Source organism: Aulonocara stuartgranti (assembly GCF_965226115.1).
Source record: "Aulonocara stuartgranti genome assembly, chromosome: 11".
Classification (NCBI taxonomy): Eukaryota; Metazoa; Chordata; class Actinopteri; order Cichliformes; family Cichlidae; genus Aulonocara; species Aulonocara stuartgranti.
In genome coordinates, this window is record NC_138947.1 from 8,778,745 (window position 1) to 8,802,697 (window position 23,953).

Here is a 23,953-nt window from a genome sequence, read left to right on the forward strand (position 1 = left end):
CTCACTTCAGGATTTATTATCCACATCCATTTATTAAAATAAACAAGTTATCACATAAGTAACATAAATTTTGATGTTTAAAGGACATCAAGTCCAAACTTTATGTTCAATTCAATTCAAATTTAAGTAACTGCCTTTTCAAACTAATGTCTAGAATTAAATATGTCATCAACTCAACTTTCTCACCAGATGTTTCCATCAAATACCGACACCTTTAAAAAATTAAAAAGATTTCATTTGTCAGCTTGTTCAACACAGAAAGCTTAGGGTGAGATGGGTTTTGTCCTGTTGAGTATTTTACTTTAAACTACACTGTAATCCTTAACACATTAGAGGGTGTGTGTGTGTGTGTGTGTGTTTGTGTGTGAGAAACAGAGAGAGACAGAGTCTGTGAAGGTACAGGGTGGGAAGTCTATTATAGTTGGGCAGATTTATGGCACATGGAATTTAAAAAAAAAGTACTGTGTTGGGAAATAAGTTGAATTATCTCAGTGTCTCTCTCTCCTGCACACACCACCATTTTTGTTCTCATTGTGCCAAAGTAAATACTGTATAGGATCTGTGTTGAACCAGCACCGCAACACACACACACTCATTCATTCTCATTCATACTTTTAAATGCTTCATACTCCGAGGGTTATATTTAACCAACAAATATCCAGAGTTTGCACAAATGCATGTGTGCACTTTTAAGTACCAATATCCTTTCACACAAGCCTTTAACAAACAATGCTAAATCTCCAGCTCATAAATAATCAGTACTGTCCAACTCTGCGTAACTGTATGTGTGTGTGGTTCATGATAATGTAGTTGTTTCCTGCCTGGTAACCAATGGGTATATCATATCAGGATTAGTCTGGAATGTATACACTTCCTCTCCCTGCCGCTCTTTCTCTCCTTCCCTCTTCTTCCTCTCTTTCTTCTCTGTGTTTGTAGTGAGATATGTTTTTGGATGATTGGTACCCTCCTCATAGAAAACACAGGCAACGTTGTAATTTAGGACACTTTAAGTGCAACAGACTAATAGCTGAGGTATTTCAAAAGCTTCTTAATGCATATAAATATCACATACCTAAAATTACTGACATTCTCATCATTTTCTAATAATTTTATTGCTAGTGATTTTCACAAGTTACATTAATATTGGGTTTGCCTGCCAAGTGCTAGGAAAGAGTCAGTAGCGCTTGTCTTTGTTTTAACTGAATGGCCAGCCCTGCCGTCTCCAGAGTTACCCATACTAGCGTGTCTTCTTCATTTAATTTGTACACAAAGGTTAAAAAAAAATTGTCAACTGTAACCTCAAAATAATAGTAATAATTACACTCACTGGCCACTTTGTGAAGTAAACTGGTTCAACTGGTTCTTTATTGCAAATATCTGATTATATGGTAGCAGCTAAGTGCATTTAGGCACATGAACAGGGTCATGCTGAAATTTAAACTTCATCAGGTCAGATTAGAGAAGAAAGGTTATTTAAGTTACTTTGAATGTGGCATGTTTGTTGGTTCCAGACGGGTTGGTCTATTTCAGAAACTGCTGATCAACTGTGTCCATTCCTTTATGGCCACAGTGTACCCATCGTGTGATGCCTGCTTTTACCAGCATAACTTGCCATGTCACGAAGTTTAAGGTTTCTTGAACAGGACAGTTAGCTCACTGTACTCAAATGGCCTCCGCAGTCGCCAGATCTCAGTCTAACAGAGCACCTTTGGGATGTGGTGAAATGAGATTCATATTGTGGATGTGCAGCTGACGAGTGTGCAGCAACTGTGTGACGCTCTCTTCTCAATATGGACCAAAATCTTTGAGGAATGTTTCCAGCTCTTTGTTGAATCTATGCCACAAAGATTTAAGTCATTCTAATTGCAAATAAAGTGTGCTGTGAGTGTATTTTCAGGGTTTTTGTGTAGAATAGAATAGAATAGAATAATCCTTTAATTGTCCCAAAATGGGAAATTTGGTTGTAACAGCAGCAGAAGAAATGCACATATACAAACAGAACAGGACAAAGAACATAAACACAAACAATTTTTACAGAAAAAAATATTTACATCATGGACAATAGTTACAAAAACAGAGGACTGTACAGTTATTAAGATTAAAGTATAGGGTTTTTTTCTATATATAAACTGAGAAAAATAATGTGCAAGTTATAAGTTTACTAAGAAATAGTTACAGCTCACAACTCCCTAAAAATGCACAACCCACTTTTATGTATTAAGTATTCTTGTAACTTAAATCCACACTGAAGGAACATTGTCTCACATTTTGTACCGAATAAAAATACGGTAAGTCTACACTATGTAGCACACATGCACATTAGGTAGATGAAACTATTGTATGCATGAGCAAATAAGATTTTTTTTTTCCCATTTATTAGCTACACTATACCCACTGCGTTTACTTTGAATGTCTCAATGGGTTAAACAAATATTAAGACGCTGAAAGTATTTACACATAGGTTTGGCTTTTTAGAGGAAACTCCTCTCTTCCTCTGACTGGGAATGTGACCACAGGGAACATAACCTCCTCCGTTCAGTGTGATGTAGTGTATGTATACGTTTGTGTGTATATGTGAAGCATCCATAAAGACTGGAGGGATGATTTCCTCTCCTCTGTAAGCACAGTTTCTCTCCCATGACCAGCCTCACTACCTAGAGACCTTTCAGTCTTTTTACCTGCAGTTCTGTTTTTGTCTCAGGTCTTCGGGCTCTGCCTTAAGAGCTGTAGGTAAACTGCATGTGATGTGTTCGACTATATGCTCTTTGCATTAGCATTAATACACAAAAAAGCCTTTTTTTAAATCATTTTATTGAATGATTACAATCTCACATACAGTTTAGTGTTTTGCATTAATTAAGAACTGCACAGCTAACACCTTCATCACAAGTGTCTTGTTATACTGTATGGCCAGAAGCGGATCTGGCCATACAGAGGAAAACACACACAATCTCCTCATAGATCTTCAGCATGCAGTGCTCGATTACATTCATTGTACTGTGACTGAAGCCTTTGTTACTACTTTAGCTACCAACCAACTAGCATACTTGTTAGCCATATACTGAATGAGTCAGTACATCATAATTGTCTTTATCATCAATCCTATAAAATACAGAATGTGTAAACATTATTGGCAATAAATGGAGAATACGGTCAGTGTTTCCTCTACCATTAAAGTATGTTTTGTGACATGCTGTAGCTTTTTTCATTAGTTTTTTTTTTTTGTTTGTTTGTTTTTAATCCAAGAAACCTTTTCTTGGATACCTGCTCTGGTAGATTTAATTGTGTATTTTGAAGTTCAATTGCTAACAGGCTAGCCCCAACCTTTCTCACATATATTTTCTTAGAGCAGGCTGACCTGGTTGCAGGCTCGCAGCTGCTTCTTGAGAGAGTCTGTGCACCTCTCCAATTGACTCCAATAATTGTTCTGAAGAGGAGAGGGTGAAGGTAGTCTTCTTTCTGCACTGGAGAACTTGAAGGACACTCAAACCACAAGTCATAGCAGGTGGATTAAAGCGTTCATGTGCCACTATGAGTTCACAAAGTCTGCAGAAAAATGACAACCTCTGCAATGCAACATGCTAACTGTCTGAGAAAGGGAGGATTATGAGAATAATTATAACCCTACACAAACAAATTCTGAAAACCCATCTGGGACCAACCAACCATTCATCTTATTGCCTGCAGAGCACCTGGACTTTCACTTACATGGGGTCTGGTTGACCTCTTTACTTCTATTTTTCTAGAATTCCTTTATAGGCGCATTCAGAGATCTATCCCCTGTTTAAATGGCACCTTGCCTATTGTACTGCAAACAAAGGCCTAGCTATTCACACACATGTACATGCACACAGGGTCAGAGATAAATGGTGTCATTAAATAAGGGTGGTGAAAACTTCCTGGCCTCCCCTAGATATAACATACTTAGCTCCAAGGGTGTGTGTGTGTTCATGTATTTCACTACATTGGAGACACTAAAATACACTTGCCTGACTGTATTTCAGTATTCATACAATTTACCATATCTCATATACACATTGCTGGCCATCCATCACATCAATGAACAGACCGTTTAGGGTTGGTGGTGAAAGACTGAGCTGTGTGAGTGTTTGGTTAAACAACTCCAGCAGAATATACAATACACTTACAGCGACAAAACTTTTGAAATTATTCAGAAAGTTTTGGTGCTGCATATTTTGTTCTAATCAGTACTTTTGTTTGTGCTGTGTTAATGTGCTGGTTATGCATTAGCATATAGCTTAAACCCCTGTGGCTGTAGTGTTTGTGTTCGTGACTGGTGATAGTGTATTTTTATATAAATGTTCGAGTCAGTCACTGAAGTTGAACACATCAATCATCTCTACAGACATCGTAGTCTCAACATAAATTCTTACCTTAAAAAATTCTGGCTTTTACATATACAAAGTGAAAGCTTGCCACTTTGGCTGCACTTTTTTAGATTATTTAAATTTAGCTTAGTTAATTTTTTTTAAAGCAGCATTTCACAATGTGATCCATCACTAGGAGCTTTTTATTGTAAGATAAAGTCCCTACAACACTGGAGCATTTACATGAATTTACTGGCAGGGGTGTCAAACATGAGGCCCGGGGGCCAGAAACAACTCTCCAAAGACAGCAGTCTGGCCCACTGGGCAGCTTTGGAAAATGTGTAAATAAATTGATGAACTTTTAACAGTTTTTTCATAACTTTTAAGGCTTCTCTGATTCATAAAGCCTTCCTCCATTGTCAATCATACTACACTAAAGTAAATAAGAAGCAGAACGATTAAATGACTGTTTTATGAGGTAACAGATCTTTTACTGTATTTTACGTATTTATTTCTTACAGTTCAAACCCTGACTCATATCGAAAGGGTAGTTTTACTGGTCCAGCCCACTTAAGATCAAAGTGAGCTGTATGTGGCCCACTATGTAAAATCACTTCCATATCAAGGGTAATCACTGATGACCTCAGGAAATCACATGATAGGGTGGGGCTAGGTTTCACAATGAGCTCAACCGAAACCTTGGCTGATTGTGACCTACACCTGTTTTTACACCTTGGCTCGTGTGATTAGGTAGAGGATCAATAGGGGGTCCATGTCCCTCTTGGGGGACACTGCCATAGGGCTTAAATCTGGGACTCTCCACCATTTTACCTTAGAACTGGAGAACCTTCTTGGACGAGAGGGTTGAAACCTCTTCAAGCAACTTAAAGAAGTCCAGACGCTTTTCTTTCCAAGCTCCTTAGGCCACTGATGAACTGGACAATATCTAGTATTCAGAAAAGAAGCCATCAAAATCACCATCTCGTTAGATGATCTGCCTTCTTGCGGTATAAAACCTGCAGATGTTTCTGTGTTGGAAGAAATAAAATGGGGTGAAATCACTTAAGTAATCATATGAACCACTGTGCGCATTAACCACAGGAAAGAGTGTCAAGCAGGTTCAGCTTCAGAGCTTCCCCAGTTCTCACTGTCTGTCTCCGTCTGTAAGTCCGATGGCAGATTCATGTGTTCCACACCGAGCACATACGTGGCCGTCCTTTTTTACATTAAACACACATGCAAAGCAGGAACCGTGGTTTCCACATTTGCCTGTCAGCTGTTTAGGATTTCAGGGTGCAGATCACAGTTATAAACACATGAAAAATTGAAATATAGGACATGGGCTTGATTTTTATACAATACGTGCCTGGCTTCTGTTAAGTCCTGACATCACTGATAGGGCTCTATTGAAGTGTTTAACAAAAAAAATAAACAGAAATATACATTCAGCCGTCCCGTCATATGTGTTTAATACATACATGTATCAGAGAAGACCACCAAGTCAGATCCCTGATGTATTTCTAAACCTATAGCCCTGGAAGTAATGCAGTACTGTGTAACAACACAGTTTCAAAATTACCCTAACACAGTACTGGATCATAAAACTGTAGTACTGGTATGTAAAAGAGGAAGTAAAATAGCAAAGTAAATTTTTATATTACTTGGAAAGATTGTTAAAGAGTCATGATTAAAGGTGCCATCTGGAGTTATCTGGTAAACTTACAAAAAGTTATGTTTTCCCTGATGTGTTATCACTAAAATGATTTGTTTATATCAAACATTTCCCTTGCCATAAAACCCACTAACAGGCATTTCTTTTCTTAGAATTTAGCATTGTTTAGCCAGCCTTTATGCAAATACACAAGGTTAAAAAAACAAAACAGGAACCTACACACAGAATAAATGCAAGTCATGATGTTAGCGGGAACCTTCAAGTTGAATCGACTAACATTTAAGTCAAATTATTGACTTTCTGTTTTTGTATGCATGTACTGGTCAGAAGATATTTGTCAGGAACAATAATAATAATAATAATGGATTGCATTTATATAGCGCTTTTCGGGGCCCTCAAAGCGCTGTACAATTCCACTATTCATTCACTCTCACATTCATACACTGGTGGAGGCAGCTACAGTTGTAGCCACAGCTGCCCTGGGGCAGACTGACAGAAGTGAGGCTACCATATCGCGGCATTGGCCCCTCTGGCCCCTCTGGCCATCACCAGTAGGCAGTAAGTGAAGTGTCTTGCCCAAGGACACAACGACCGAGACTGTCCGAGCCGGGGCTCGAACCGGCAACCTTACAAGACGAACTGCCAACTGTTTGAGCCACGATCGCCCTGTAAGCAGAGTTATATTAGCTAGACTTCTCTTTTAAGAAACATTTCCTCCTCCTTTTGATGATAAAATGCAATAGCCATGTGAAACAGTGAGAGGGAGAATGAAGAATGTTCAGAAAGGAAGAAAAAAACACCACCTGCATTTAACCCTCCCATCTTGAGCACCCCCCAACATACACACATAAATTACAGTCAGTGTGATCACACAAAGAGTCCCAGTGTGTCTTTGTTAATTGGAGGGCAGAGTGTTACTGATGAGTAAAGCTGCACGTAGATGTCTGTACTAGCACCACAAACACGCACACTTTATGCAGCTGGATTAGAGGCTGTTTGCAGAATTGGATGGAACTTTCTACAGTTTTATTTAAAAGAAATGCTGTACTATAAATAAAGCAGTTTGTGGGTAATTTTTAATGATTGCCACGTTTCTTTTTATCTGATGAAAGATTATTTCGCTAATAAACAACGGTGTGGAAGGAATCATGTTCAGTCTAGTACTAAAAAGTTGTTTATTTGAACCAAGCTTTTGAACCAACCAACTTTTAAACCTTTCCTTAGTATGAGAAAAAAAAAAAAAGACAAACAAGATAAAGCCAGACATCATTAAAGTTGTTATTGACAGTTGTGCCCTTAGTATTAAAAACTGCAAATAATAACATGCATAAAGCTCTCAGTGAAAATAACCTTTTCTCACCTCCTAAATGGATAATTGCTGAAGCTCGTTCCCATTGTGTTTGCTCACATTCACACAAATAGACACACACACTGTGAGCTGGTGGCAGGCTGCTGAATTGATAGAGGGAGAACAAACAGAGAGTTGTTAGCTTTCAAAAAGTGTCACAACCTTTATTCATCTTCACAGCCCACATCCCACAGCACACACACAGACACACATATTCACACACTTCATTTTTACCACTGTTCAGACACTGCTTGTTTTCTTTGAGTTCTTAAATGGACAAGCATTCACTCAAATGCCCCATAAGTCTTATTCTGTACACACTCACACACACAAAGACAGCAGTATTCTCTCACACATTCACACACAGCCATAACTCAGAATCTCCTCACACGTGCAGACAAGACTACCGGCTTCTCTGCTGTTGACACTCACTCACTTAGCCGCACACACTCCGGTGAGAAGTGTGTGTGTGATAAGGTTGTAAGGCTGTGTTATCTGCTGTGTCAGCGCTGCCTTTAACAACTCTTTCTTTCCTCTCTCCGGTAAAAATATCCCTGCAGGAGTCTTCAAGAGACTCTTGTTAAACACACTAATGCTTCATGCTGGAATATCAGGAATTTCTAACTAACTTTCTAATAGCCAACACATCATAAAGCTGCAGTTTCGGGTGAAATGATCATTCTTACCTTGACATGATTGAAAACAGTAAAATATATAATTGTTTGTTTTATATAGTCATTTACATCAACATATATACATGTTTTTGTGGCCACTGTTATAAGTTAAAGAGAAAGAAAAAGTCTTTTGATAAACTGACACAGTAGCCAGAAAACTTGATGGTGTTGTGTTTTGCAACTACGTTGGAGTCTGAACTTTCTTTGGTCTGGAGGTTTCTTTTCTGCGGGGTTCAAGAACTGTGGCTTAAATATAATTTGATTTCCTATTCATGAAGACTAGGAAATTAAAATTGCTACACCTTGGTATTCTATTTGAGTGAGCATGAAGATAAGCCATAGCACAAAAGCCTCTCTTCCATTAGTACCTACTTGGATTGACTCACCACAATTCACTGCGGCTCGACTCTGATCAACTGGTTTTTAATTACAATTGAGTACCACCTAATATGGGTGGTTTGTCGTCATTATAGCAAAGCAGCTGAGCTTCCTGTGACGTAATTAGTATGCGACACGAATGTTACAACAAAGATGGACATTAAGGAGACTATATACCTGCTGCTGGGTACCTGGTACAAGGTACTATGACCTAATAGAAAACCCTGACAGCCGTGGCGAGTCAGTCCTGGTAGGTACTAATGGAAAAGGGCCTAAAGTCTTGAGCACCTTCACCTAGGTTTGCATTGATGTCTGTTATCCCTAATGCCTATAGAGGCATGTAGCAGTTTGTCACTTTAAAATTGAAGAAAAATTGTGTGCTATGTAAATATCAACGAGAAAGGTATTGACTCATAAATACATTATGAGTCATATAATAGCACTTTGAACATCAAGCTAAAAGTTTTAAAAAGGCCACTTTATTCTACACCACCATCTGTCTGCTCACCAATGATGCATGCTCTGCTACATTTGTTATAAATGATGAAATGGCTCTGCTGGACAAACTATGTAGTCATACCATTTCAAAATCACCGTAAAGCCTCATTCATGGTCACTATGTTGGCTTTTGCGTATGCCAACTCTGACAGTCACTGCTTCTGCTGGCGCTTGAGGTGTGCAGGACTCACAGCAGTCTTCTCCTGATCAATGGGTGTTACTGCTCAGTAAAAAAAAAAAAACAAATGTCAGTGCTGGTGCAGGAATGGAAGAATTTGAAACAGGAAGAGAAATAAGTTTTCTTTCAAAGTTTTTTTTCATTTCAATTCAGTTTTATCTATACAGCAGCAAATCACAACAGCAGTCAGTAAGATAACGACCTACAATAATATAGAGAAAACCCCAACAATCAGATGAGCTTCTACAAGCACTTGGTGATAGTGGATGGGAAAAACTCCCTTTTAACAGGAAGAACCTCCGGCAGAATCAGGGAGGGGCAGACATCTGCTGCAACCAGCTGAAATAGAGATAAAGGTTCCCTAGGTTGTAAACTTGTACACACAACAAACCAAAATGATGCCAAAGCAAGGCATGCCCCAGAAGTTGTGGTGTCTTTAATACGAGGATGGAAATGGTGAAAATAAGTGGTCCATTTTACTGCTGTATGTTCAGTAAAAAGAAGTTTTAATTTTGGAGCAGAAATGTCATCATAAATTACACAGACTGATAAGTTATTCTGGCTCTAATTGTTGGCCATACTAACCAGCTCTCTGGACTAAAAAGGCTCAGATACCCCACACAGTGCACATAGTGTGTATGTGATGAGGCTAAAATTAAAGCTAACGTTAAATTACAGATTAACGTCACTCTTCATTTGAAAACCAAAGTATCTCTCTCTCCAAGTTCTTGCTCTGCTACATTAGCAAATTGCCAGTGAGTCATTTTCGGTGTGTGGGCAGCCACACTGTGTGCCAGCCGAAGTAGGGTTGACAGTCTGTTTGTTCCCACAATTCCACATACTTCCTGTTTCCTGTTTAGCTCCCAACCTTATCTCAAACTATAAATTTAGTACTCTGCGTGAGACTGTGTGTATTTAGGCTTTTGCCTCCCTTGATTAGATTAGCTAAGGTTAAAATAAATTAGCCAAACAGTGCAAACAATGAGCTCAGTAGCACGCAGCTTTTGGCTCGTCTGTGTGATCTTTTGTTAAACTTATTTAAGGAATGGAGTGCGTTGTGCAGTTCTTTGTAGTTTGTCTGATGCTTTTTTTTTGGTATGTTTGAACGTATGTGAGGTGTTGTGAAATGATAGGATGCACGACTGGTTTGTTATGATGAGTATCCTTGGGCCAAAAGAGGACAGGCAGACTGCCAGACACTTCCCTCTACAATTAGACTACACTGGCCACAACACAAAACCTACACACCCTGGATACGTGCTGCAGTTACTTTTTATCTAAATCCTCACTTGTAGTATAAATACACTGCCATACACAAATGTAGATGCTGATCTGAGGTCTGAAATTTGCAACTTAAGCTTTATCTCTTCATGCTGATAAAACAAAATTTTAGGACACCTTCAGTTTCTGGACTGCTAGAGCTAAGCAGCAAAAAAGTAAAAATGTAGATGTCATGATTAGTGGGGTCATACTGCATCATTTGGTATCAATGCAATACATTTAAAAAGTAAATGCAGGGCCAGTAATGCCAACTGCATTTTAATGACCAAATAACTGACTGTGATTTTTGCTTTCTGCTGTTAATTTGTTAACACAACAAAATGCATTTTTCACAATTTTTCAGCTTTTGAAAATTTTACATTTACATTCCAGTTTTTTGTTTTTGGTTGGCCTGGAAATGATGTTGGATCAGCTTCTGTTGTTTCAAATGTGCATTTAAAATAAATTGCCTTGTCTTGACTTGAGTTGACACAAATGGAATGTTTTGAGGTGATTATTTTCAGTTCCACTGAAGTAAGTAATGCAACACGTTTCAGTGGTGGGAAATCATCTCCTAAAGTAAGACCTGTCATTACCAGTCACACTCTGAAAATTAACATTAAGTAATACTGAAGATCCAAGTCATGTGTCAAACATCAATTTCACCACTATATGAGCTAGCTGGATATTATTTGCCTCTCTGAAAGGGATCTGCCAGTGGCTTCTGCCTCTGTGCCAGGGGTCTGGGTCTGTCTAAAAGATTTTCCTCCGTTTCCTCTTTTTTCTCTTCACTCTGAGTTCTCTTTTTCATGTTTTCTTGTAAATTGTTGATGTTGCCACAGTAGCAAATAGCCTTCATACAGATGTCACTGCAGCATTCATCTGTCTGCTCAGCGTTGCTCAGTCATATTACAGCACAACAACAAAAAACAGCAGAGGAGGAAAAGGAGAAAAGTCTGCTTGGAGATGTGAGAGCAGCAGTGTTTGCACAGACCTGTCTACTTTTAATGAAACTGGAGCAACACATGGAATACAGAGAGAAGCCAAACTGTTGATCCCATCATTTCGTATCGATATGATATCAATACTAATGTTGGCACTGGTATTTTGGATTGATTCACTCACCCCTAGTAATCTCACATAATGTTTATAGTTATATCGAAAGTGGTCCAACACTGGAAACTTACCATTTATTGGTGAGCAGGTTCTTTTTCATTTCCTAGCCCAGACCAAGAGGATTTCAGTACGAAAACCTAACCAAATAGTTTTTTTGTTCTTAAACCAAACCAGTGAGTTATGTGTAAGATAAAGGTCATGATGGGACATCAACCAGCGTTTTCTGTCTAGCTATCCAACCACGTCAACAAAGATTTTGCACTTCTTTTAAACATGATTATTATCTCTCAGCAGCCAGTATAGCTGCGGCCAGAGCTTTAAAGCAACAACACTAAAGGATACCTTGTGCATGCTGGAAAGACTGTGTTGGGCCAATTTATAATATCAGCTAGCTATGTTGTTTAAACACAGCTCCTTATAGGAACACCAGTAGCTATTAGTGAGTGACAATTAATAACATCATGTAAGGCACTTTCTTCTACCTAAACATAAACTATTGCTGCTGTATGTCATGCAGTAAAGTAATGCTTTTCTGGTGAGGTGTTTTTTTTAATTAAAAAAAAGAAGAAAAAAAGTGAATTTCCTTGAAAAAGATCATCAGATATAAACATTGCCAGCATGAGATTTCACTGTGTAACAGGAGCACATAACTGTAAATTTACCAGGTGTGTGCTTTATGCTTGTACTGACAGAAGCATACTTTGGTCAAATGTGTATTTTTCTGCAGGTGTGTGCATGGGTGGATCTGAATGTGTGAGTTGTATTCATTAAATTTGGCCTTGTTAGTTTGTGCATGATGTATGTGTGCGTTTGTGGAATGCAGACTGCCACCAGAGCCCAGATTTACTGGCGGAAACACACTGCCAAGAGCAGGAGTGGTCAGATTAATCACTTGTCTGTGTGTTTACAGTTGCAGCCATTGTAGAAGTTGCCCTTAGATGCAAAACTGCTCTGAGAAAACAAAATGTTTCTCTTAGGTTTTAATGCATCTTTCACAAATTTTCTGCAGTCTTTCCGAGTTTGTATATTTTGGTTTGTCTCGAAGTTTGACTTTTCCATAATGTTATTGATTTATGACAGAATATTAATTCCAGTTGCTTTTTTTGTCAAGTTGTCACTTCACTTTGTGACATAGTTTCAATATCTGTGTAGATGTTCTGCATAAGAAGTAGTGCTTTATGCAGTATTTTTCCATCCTTTTGATGCAAATTGTGAGGTGATCAGAAGTCAAAAAGAATACAGTGCAGTGTGCAAACCCTGAACTGGAGTATCATCAATGCAATCCTGCCATATTATAGGAAGGAATCACAAATAATTATGCAGCATTACTACAAGCCCAGACATACAGTGCATTTTCATGGCATTATCACATTATCTTTTACCTCTACAAACTTTTGCACGCTCCTGTTTTTTAATGGTGACGATGAGAGAAGGTAGATGTGCTAATGGACAGTTTTTAGAAAAGACAGTGAAACTGATTTTGCAAAGATTCATGAAAATTTTTATTTCTTTAATTATTACTATTATTTTATTTATTTATTTATTTGCAGAAGCTTGTTTTAAATATAGAAGCAATGAGGCATGGCCTGCAAGAGTAGCCAGTGTAAATGTGTGTGTGTGGTATGTGGGTGTGGCTGACTTACTTTGAATGTGTATGCAAACTAAAAGTGAGCACATTCTGTAGTTATACATCCAGCGTAACCCTGCCTGTGTGTGTAAGTGTGCACAAACTCTGGTGACCAGTATATTTTTCTGGATCACTTAAACACTTGAACCACCCACAGTCACACCTGTGGTAACAGGAAATTTGATGAGTTTGCCAAAGATGTGGAGATTGTAAACTCACTGTTTGACCTTCTTGGTATTTTTTTTTTCACTCTTTTCCACTCATTTCTGCTTCTCAAACGCTGGTCTTAGATGAGAGTGGCTGTAAACCAACAAATAAGTTACTAATGTAAAATATTTGCTTCATTTGAGTGCTGTGGAACTGAAAATAAAAGTTGCAGCACAGTGATAGTGTAGTCAAATGATGTGTATATTATATATGCACTTTAATAATTACCATCATACATCAATTTCAAGAATAAAACAAACATATATACTAGGCAGCTTTTTATACATGCTAAGAAGAAGCAGACACTGTATATTCATTAATTAAATATATATTTATATCATCATTTTTTTGCACCTTTTCTGCAAAGTGACAGACGTCTCCGTCTGCATGAGTAGGTTAAAATGGTTCTTCTACGTCTCAGACTCATGCTAATTGACAAAAGTATAAGGTCTGTGATGTTTGACCTTCAGCACTCTAATGATGCTGAAGTTGACTAAAAGTCTGTGATAATTAATTATAAATAGCCACTTTTATCTAAATTATTGCATTTACAATCAGCTGTGATGTTCCTGCTTCTGTTTACAGTATGGCTCACGTTCACAGCAGTGGCCGTGTTGTCGGCTGTTTTGAACTGTAATTACAGGGCTGCAGCAACAATTTACATACAACTGAGAGTTTGCTGGTGTGGAGGAGATAGCAGGAGAGAGAGAGAGGGAGAGAGCAATGAGAGGAAGCAGAAGGGGAGGAGGAGGGAGCTCAAACTGAAGCGTGAAAGTAAAGAGTGAGCAAAGTTACTGTGTGATTACACAGTGGAGGATGTTTGCTACCTGTGTGTTCATGTATGTGTGTAAATGTGTATGTGGCCTCCACGACACCCCCATGGCAATGAGAACATCACAGTGTTTATATCAGCTTAATTGATTCTCACCTTTTTACTAAGCTAATGTTGTGTGTGTGTGTGTGTGTGTGTGTGTGTGTGTGTGTGTGTGTGTGTTTCTAAGGTAAAATGTCATTAAAATAAGTGACTACCTCTGAAATTATATTGAGCATTACTTAAAGTATGTTTGTGGAATTAATCTGGTGTGTTTGTGTGTTTATGAAAGAGCCCCATGTGTTTCTTGTAAGAACTTTTCCACCAGTTAATTCCCTGGAATAAAGTGTGTTTGCAGTAAATTTGGTGTGTTTGCGCGCACGCGTCGGTGAGTGTATATGTGTGTGGACTACGTGCGGTTTACTAATGCTGGGTAAATCAGTCAGACATAATTTTGGCAAACTTTATACCACACAGAAATTCACACAAACACAGTGTGTGAAGGATCCCTGAACAGTTTGCACTCACACTGTCAGTCTGTCATTTATGATGTTTTATTTGGCCTTAAGGAACTGAAAACCGTAGAAAAATATTAAATTACCATGCAATAGAATGAAAACAAGCTTCTTTAACATGTGTCATATTTTGAGGCAGAGCAAGTTCATCTAACTTTACTTCAAATGCAGTTTTTTCTTTTTTTTAATAAGTGCAGTTGGTAATTAAAAATCAGGTAACACTTCATAAGATTCTCAGTTTATTCACTATACAACCAGCTAAATGTGCAATACAGGGAATTACCTTACCTTTAAAAGAGTGTCTTCTTTAAAGAGATTCCTATGGTCCCACAGTTCCATAAGAACCTGTTGTTTTGTATACTGGAATTTGAAATTTACTAGATTTCAATTAGACCATTTTTAGCAATACTTGATAGAAAAGCAATCAGTTATCAAAATTATTACTGGTCTTTTTAGTACTGATGTTTATTTATTTATTATTACCTTAGGTCATAGTTTGGAAGCCATAGTGGTTTAAAACTAAAGTCTTTGACTGAAGAATGAAAGTGTTATGCGGGCATTTTTGAATGCTTGTGGCTTTTGGTGAGAAAAGAGAGCTGTCTGAGCTCTTGTTTTCAAGAATAAAGCCTCTTTTGTTTTTAATCAGTGGGAGTCATAATACTTTGCATTTTCTCCCTTTCCTTCTTTCCTGCCGGAGATGTGGCAAGGTAAAATGTATCTTCAGCAGGGGAAGTTAAGTGGATGAGTAGGAGGACAAATGGTGGTTTACCACAGTACATTTAATAAACACATGCTCACCGAGCCAGAGCTGCTGCAGCGTCTAAAAGGAAACCAAACAGGTGCATATATGGAAGGCAAAGAAGGAGGTAGGAGGAATGGAGAGAGACAAAGAAACAAAAAATAAAACAGGTGAACAAAAATGCAAAATGGAAAAAATGGAGTAGCCACGAGAAAAGGAAGGAGGCTGGAATTGAGGATTAAAAAAGAGAAAGAAACACAAGCAAAGAAAAGTAAAAGATGAGGGAGAAACCGGAGGGTAAAAGGTGGTGGGCTAAGGAGGATATGAGATTTTAGGATAAGAGAAAGAAGGAAGGAGCACACTCTCCCTAAGCTAACTCTCCCTCACTGATGAGGATCATGTGATATCCTTGAATGCATCAGAACATTTCCTACATGGATGTTATTTTGTACTGTGTTTTGAATTTTGTTTCCAGGCTGAAGAATACATTTATCTTTTTACTGCGGTTGTTTGTTTTCATGGTAGTATTTTTTTATGACAGACTAGTTATGAAGTCACAGTTTTCCCACGTTAATTGTGTGCGTGGTGTATGTGTAATACATTTCCATTGCTGCGGTTTATTGTGCGTAAATATGTGAGTATGAAAGACTCTTTCAGCATTTAATTTGTAGGCACTCAAGCGGTTTTGTGTACATGTTGTAAAGTCTACCTGTATATACACTGTGGTGTCCCTCAGGTCCTCAGGGGTCTTTCAGCTTGGTTGGGAGGTTGAGGAAGAGGGTGTCTGTGTGCAGGGTTTCCCCCAGCAGGGTGCTCTGTCTGTGGCTAGCCAGCCTGGGTGTTGCCCCTTCCTCCCTCCGCTTTGCATGAGTGACAAGGAAAACACCGAGTGCCCTGAAATATGAAAAGGTCTCAAAATATCTGTAAATATTTTTGTAATTTGTTTCAAGAGAAGCCAAGGTCACAGCCATGCTGGTTCTGCTCTTTCCATTTATATTTCACATGGTGGGAGTTTCACTGATGCTGTCACCCAGGAGAGACTTAGTGTGGGGGCACTGGCAGGATAAGCTGTAAATTTAACATCTGTGAGGTGAAATATTAGAAATACAAGGGTTCTTAATGGGTTCATGCCCATGTCACAGACTGTCAAAAACAAAACTAAACAAAGAACTACTGAATGAGATACTGAAATAAATAACAATGATCCCGTCAGATATGATGTAGAGATGGCAGCAGCCATGATGGATTTTGATAATATATTGTCAGGGGAACTTGGCTCCTATCCTTGGTGCCTTTCCCTTTATCATCACTTGTTGTGGCAGTACTGCAAAGGTGGGAGCAGAAAACACAGATAAGTCCAATTGCTGCAGTCCATCACTCCCATTCCTGTGAATGAGATATCTCAGAAATGCCTTGAGGGAATTTTATAATGTCTGACACAAACATCAACTTGAACTCAAAATTTCTAGCATTCAGTAGTCAAAGACTGTGACTTAAGAAAAGCCTTTTTGTCCATAAATTAAGGATTCAGGCACTTGAGAAATAAAATAACCCAGAAATGTAATAGGATAGTTTCAATGTGATAATCATAATGTTCTGAAAAGAAATTGTTTTCGCCATAACTCAGAAACAGAAGGGGAAATTGTGATTCCATAGATCTTCTGTGCTGCACCTTTTATGATTTGTGCAAAGCATTCGTGTTTTAGAGTTTGTTGCACACATTTTTATTTGAAGCATACCGTCATTGCTTCACAAACCACGTGAACCCATACAAATCATCTAGCTAGTTCAAGTTTTGATTCAGATATATTTCTATCATAAATCAAAATTTGCCTCAGGAAACTTCTCCCATTACCAAAAAATGATATAAGCTACCACTTGACTGGCTGGTTCAGGCATGCAGCTGCAAAGCTGTAATTCAAGTTTTAGTGTTAGTATCTGTAATATTAAACATCTCTGCCACTTGGATAAACTTGTTGAGAATAGATCCAATCCAACAGACCGCTTTACAGCAAATGGAAAAAAGCCCACTATGATACAGTGTTATTGTTTCAGATCAAACTGGCTTTTAGCCGTACTGTTGATGCCAAATAGTTGGGAAAAATTACCTTGTGAAACAGTTTAATCTCTTAATGGAGGGACTGTAAAGATACTGTGCAGCACAATTTTTGGAAACATGGACATGAAGAAGAACAGATTGTACAAGAAAGAAGTCACCTGTCATCGTTACTCTCCACTGGATTTAAGAAAATTATTATTTTTTTAAAATGTTCCATTATACACCAATTTTAATATTATCTCAGCATAACAAGAGCACTGTTCCTCTGTGGGCACTGCTAAAATTATACATTCAGGAAGACTCCTGATTATCACTTTATCCACTGCATACCAGCTTTTTCTTTGGAACCTTAATAGAAAGACTGAGTGACAAAATAATTATTTAATATCTAAAACCTGTGAGATTCTGGTTACGAATTTAATCGTTTCTTCAGTAACTACATATTATTTATGTGTTTCTGGGTTGAACAGATAGTAAGAAAGCTCACGTTTCATCGCCCTGTTACATTCACAGTGTGAACATGTGTGTGTCAGTGTACAGGGCTTGACCAGACTGGCTGTTTTCAAATGCACATATGCGTAAGTGGCATGAATGTATCAATGTAAAGGACTGTGCCTAATCTGGTCAAATCATTAAATTCAGTGAAAGAATCCGCCTGTTGTCAACATTTTAGCTGCATCTTTGCTCAAAGACATCACATCTGACACAACAATCTTTTTCTATGGGTCTCTCACTTCTCTTGCCTATGGCATGCCACTAGATTCTGTTTTGGGCCCTTACGGTTTATAGCTGCTCCCTTTTTAGCACATATCGAGCATTTTAAGGACGTTAATTCAGCTGTGTGTCTCTTTAGGACCCAAGTTAAAGATATTTTATAGGTTCTTAGACCCTATTAAACGTTGGTAGCAGACAATTTTCTCTCACTTAATATTTAAATAACAGAAGTCCTTGTTTGTGCCACTGACAGACTTGTGTCTAAGGTAATGGAAACCCTGGGTTCTCTTCCCACTTTTGCTAGATCTTCTGTCAGGAACCAGGTCGCTGAACATAATTTTTTTCACTTATAAGATATTTTAGGTTTTTGGTTTACTTTTGGGTTGCTATTTGTTGTTATGTTTTTAGCATTCTGTCGTAAAGCACTTGAAAGGATACTTTATTCTACTTTCCAGTGTCTACTAGCAGCCATGGTAGACCAAGGATTTGCCATTCATCACACTGGGCAGGACTAATGCTGTTGACAAGCTGTTGTCAAGCAATGTGGTGCAACATGGCCTGTTCTCACTTGTTTTTGGCAACACCAAGGAATGACAAACAAATGCAGGAACATCCTGAATCATTTTTAGCTTGCGCCACTCCAATCTCAAGGCCCGCTGAAGCGAGTTTATTTGAAATGATGAAATTTGGGTGGATATGTTGGTCTCTAGTGACTGGAAAATCACACCCACTGGAAATCAATTTAGGTAGAGTCAGTGTTAGACTGCAGATGGAAACAGTGTGTAAGGAGTTGACACCTCTGGTTGATATCAGTCTAGAATTGTGTGTAATTTTAGGTACACATGTCTATGCAATACTTTAAGAAGGACATCTGACAGAAAGAAGTCCTGATCTCAATGCAATCCATTCATTATACACATCATTGCAAAGAGATCCACAGGACTTTGGCGTGATCTCCAGTTACCTTGAAAATCTTTGTGCAAGTGTAGAGTTGATAAAGTTTGACAGAAGTATGAATATGAAAATAAAGTGTAAAATGATTTAGGTTTTTTCTCTTTGTTCTACATGCAAAAACGAACTAGACAAGTTCTTGTTGCGCTATTTTTGTGTGCTGACTGTGTGTGTAGATGGTATCCACCTTATATATATACTGTGCATGCGGGTATTTGTGTGTGTGGGTGTTCAAACACTCTTCAGGGATGAACTGTTGTGTCTCAGAGCAGAACAATGGGCAGAACAAAACATCAAAGCCAACACATACAAACACTAGATTTTGCATCCTATGTTTTTGGAGTGTTTGTGTTCACATATGCAAATTGTCATCATGCTTATGTGTGTGGGTCGTGACATATGTTCATACGAGATGTGTTGCAAACTGAGCTTATGTGTGTATGCGTGCGTGTGTGTGTGTGTGTGTGTGTGTGTGTGTGTGTGTGTGTGTGTGTGTGTGTGTGTGTGTGTGTGTAAGTTAGCCAGTTTTGTAAATGCCCTTTCTGATGTGGTTGGCTGTATTTAAGGCAGAGTGCAGAGAGTGCCGAGGAAGTTGACGGAGGCGTGTATGTGTGCATCTGTGTGTTTGTGCGAATCAGTCCGTGTATGCGAGGGACAGAGAGGAAGAGATTTTGTGTCACCACCAGACTTGGAAAACTTCATGTCCTTTTGTATCAGGCCAAAAGACTGGTTCTTCGGCCTGGCCACTGTATATTTTTCTGTACATTATGTGTGTGTTTGTGTGTGGATGTGTGTGTGCCTGCATGCTGGTTAGTGGCAGGGCGTAGCTGAGCAGAGAGAAAATATCTTAGCTGACCACGGGAATGAACCCACCCACTATACCACACCCAGAGAGAGAGAGCAAGCAATGGAAGCAGCAGCCTCAGTCAGTCTTGCGCTCTCTCTCTCTCTCTCTCTCTCTCTCTCTCTCTCTCTCTCTCTCTCTCTCTCTCGCTCTATAAATCTTTGTCTCTCATTTCTTTTTTCTCTTTTATTGTCTCATTTTAAAAACATGAATTACCATCTTCCTCTCTGTCTGTGTCTCTTCCTTAATTCATGCTGTTATTACACAAACCTCAGCATTTCCCTTTCTTTTCCAGTTTTCTTTAACTCCCATCTCCCCTCTGCTCTGTTTTTTGCTCAGTAATAAATGTACTAATTCCATATTAATAAATCTGTGAGGGTCTAAGTCCCTAACTGATGTGCAAATAAATAAAGTAGAAAAGTAGCTTAGGTGGTTTATGCTGTTCAGAATAACACATTTTTGCGAGTCAAATCTTGAAACTAGTTTGTGTGACCTATCTGACAACATATGTGTCCATTGCTATAGCAAATGCCCAAATTTAAAGTAACAATAGTATTTTAAATCCCACCTGTTGCCTGGTTAATAATCCTCATCAACAATTTAACTGTAAGATGACATAGGCACTCTGCAACTTTTCTTATATGGAAAATAACCAGAATACAACCAGTTGAGTCAAGTCAACTACTACAAAGAGAAGCAGTGCATGTGAGTTGGCTTCATTGGTGCAGACTAACTCAGATCAACTGTAATGTGTTGACAGTCTGTCTGTGTTTATAAATTAGGCAGTGATTATTTGCAAACCTTCACCAATCTGTCTGCAACTGGTTGTAGTCAATCTAAGTCAGACTGCAAGTGGAAACAAATTGCCTCCCACCTGGTGACCTGTGAAACTGCGTTGTGATAGAAAGTGGTTGCCAAGAGGTTGAGAGTGCAATGCAATCACTGGACAACCACTTATTTTTTCTAGTCCCAAAGAGGTTGGCCTTTTATTTGTACTTCTTTATTTAAATTAAAACTATTTATACTCAATAAATGATTTATAGGGATTAAGATTTTAACCACAGGTTCACTACTCCTTTGTCTGCTTGAGGAATATTTATAGCAATATCATTTGGTGAAGACATCCTCCATCATCACGTGAATAACAGTCTACAGTAATAGCCGGTCTGTGCCCGTGTATAAATGACCAGTTTCTCATAAATATGTGTTCTTTTTTTTCTTGCAAAGACATTTTGTGTTTGTGTGTGTAGTGCTCCATGGGAGGTGTAGTGTATGGCTCAGTCTTAGCTGAGCTGTCAGTGGTCTGCAAATACACACATACACCCACCAATGGAAAGGCCTGTTGTGCTTCAACAGCACATTCCACACCAAGAATAGTATTAAACACTGCCTGTCCAGCTGCTGTCAAACTCCTCTCTCTCTCGCTGACTTTTCATTGCTCTTAGTCTGCTTTTTGTCTCTTCAGTAGAAAAATTATGTTGAAATCATAAAATGAAGCTGATTCTGACCAAAGTAGTTTACATGATGCTGCTTTTCTCATACTGGATGTTGGTTAATCCCCTCATTTTAACCAATGTCTGTAATATACCATTTTAGCTTTTCCCCCCTCACTTTAAGTAAACTTTCGTCTTATTGGCTGACCCTCATTAAACAAAAGGTTTGGACAGCTGGTAGGAGGGGCTTATGTGCTCACAAGCAGAGCAGTATATCAGTGATATTCACACTTTATGACACCCTAAAGATGCAAAGGTAGAGAAAGTTACCTTGAAATTGAGGGTCTAGAGCAATCTGAATCCTGACCATTTGCCTCGGAGGAGATACATGCACAGATGGAAACATACAAAAGAAAATAAGGAAAAGCAAAGTTTTAACCCTCTAAAGAGGAAATAAATTAGTGCACCATGTGTAAGTCAGTAAATCTGTTTAGAGTGTTTAGTGTTTTTGTATGTTCTGGCTTGTGAATAATATTTTTAAATTATTTTTCTGTCTTTTTCTGTCTTATATGTGTCGCATTTCTCGTGTCTCACACTGTCGTTTCCCCACAATACCGACCACACAGCTTTGTTTTTCAACTTCACATAATCCTGTTGTGTCCTATTCTACCGCCTTGTCTGGAAGGTGCAAACGCGCACACACACGGACACATATGAGTAGGCATACACACTTACAAATGCACACTTGTAGACACACACTCCACCACAGATCCAATCAGTCAGCACTTGGCCCTCTCTTTCGTACACACTCTGCAGAGTGGATTCTGTAAATCAGCAGGTTTCTGCTGCACTGTCCTACATGCTGACGGGGTCGGGATGCGGGCGATCTGTGCGGCCTCCTCTATTTTGACTACGGCTGCCTGCAGATGAATGCAGAGTCGTGATCCGTCGCTAACATGTGAAGCCAGGCAGAACATGTGGGCTTTGAACATGGTGCAGATAGCGTCACTCCCCTTATCTAATCAACACACTGACTTTTGTTGCTGTGGTTTTTGTTTTTGTTCCGTGAGGAACAAACAAGTGTTGCATTCTAAACTCCGGTGGTGAAGCACATTAATGTACAGAAAGCAGTGTCATTCAGAACCTCGTTAGGCAGGGTAGTCAAGGCACTTTAGTTTTAGCAAGCACAATCCTACAACCCGGTTCCCACAAAAAGGGACCTACAACTTCTGTGTAGAAGCTCAAGCTTTTTTTCAAGCTCAAAACTGCTCAAAACTGCTTACAGTGTGTGCAGTGGTGACCCTTTTGTCAAATTTGCTGTTGCTTATGAAGGACAGAACATACTAACACTAGTGACATCATGTGTACAGTGTAGTTTTCCACACTATTAAACACCTATGCAGATGATTTAAACCCATTACTGATCTTTCTGTGCTAGCCATACATTTAACTATTTCGTCCTTTTTTGTCTTTAATAAATCCACTAACGATCTTTTACTTTGGTTTTAAAGAATGAAGAGGCTAAGAAAAGACACTAAAGAAAATGACTTTATATTCCAAAAAAGTTCACCTTCCTGTTCTATACCAGCTGTGTAGAGCACTGAAAGCTGCCCTGTACCATCCAGCAGCTTCCCTGCAGCAGCTGGGTGTTCACAGAGTATTGCTCATTCAGTTTTCCCATCCACAGTTTATCATGGGATTTGAACTGGCAACCACAAACCCAAATCTGAGTAATATGTGTACAAAAAAATGATTTCATGACACAAGAATAATCATGCAGCCGAGGTTAAGTTACCACAATGGACCAATAAACAGTCTTTGTTCAAATTAAGATGTTCTAAAATGAATTTGGAAATATGGAAACCCAAACTAGGGTTGGAGGGGACGCGCCACTCCATAACTTAGTTACATAGGACCTACTAAAAAAACCACACAAAGGCAATCATGTCATTAAGGAACCTAGTTTCTGCATTATTTCTTTTTTTTCTTGCAGAAAAGTGTGTTCTCTAAAATGAAACACCTCCTAAGTAATTTGGTAGAATACTATTAAAATAGATTTTTTTCCCCTAATGACCATTCGGTCTAACCAATGATGTGCAATACAAGAAATATATTACCCCTGGTTTCCTGCCAAACAGGTCCCATCCAGACACAGCTGTAGCAGATTCACATGGGGTTAAAAAAAAGGCTGTGACTGTTTAAGTTCTGACAAAAACCACCAGGCTTTCCAGGTAGCTCGTGTCCCATGCAAAAAGGGCTTAACGTCACTTCGATCCTCGTGGCTATGAGTGATGTAGAGTACACGTTTCTTCATTGTTTAGTCTGCACACTTCCACTTTGTTAGTTTGTTGAAGTAGCAGACTGACAAGATGTGACCTGACCCCTTTAGGTTTCCATAGAGGAGGGGAGCTGACTTCTTGTCTTACAACGTCAATGTTTATCAACTCCTTGCTACTGCTCCCACAAGGATCTGGCTTTACACACACTTTTATTTCCTGCTTTGAGAGTACAAATGAAAACCTAAGACAGGACGGTGGTTTTCATGAGAGCTGGAAAATGGTTTTGACATACAAATGCCTGCAAGGTTTCCACAGATTTGCT

The 23,953-nt window shown here is 38.8% G+C and overlaps 1 protein-coding gene across 3 annotated transcripts in view; it reads left to right on the forward strand.

Moving 5' to 3' along the window:
- bbs9 (Bardet-Biedl syndrome 9) overlaps positions 1-23,953 on the forward strand; it is a 176,008-nt gene that overhangs the window by 144,060 nt on the left and 7,995 nt on the right. The window lies entirely within an intron of this gene.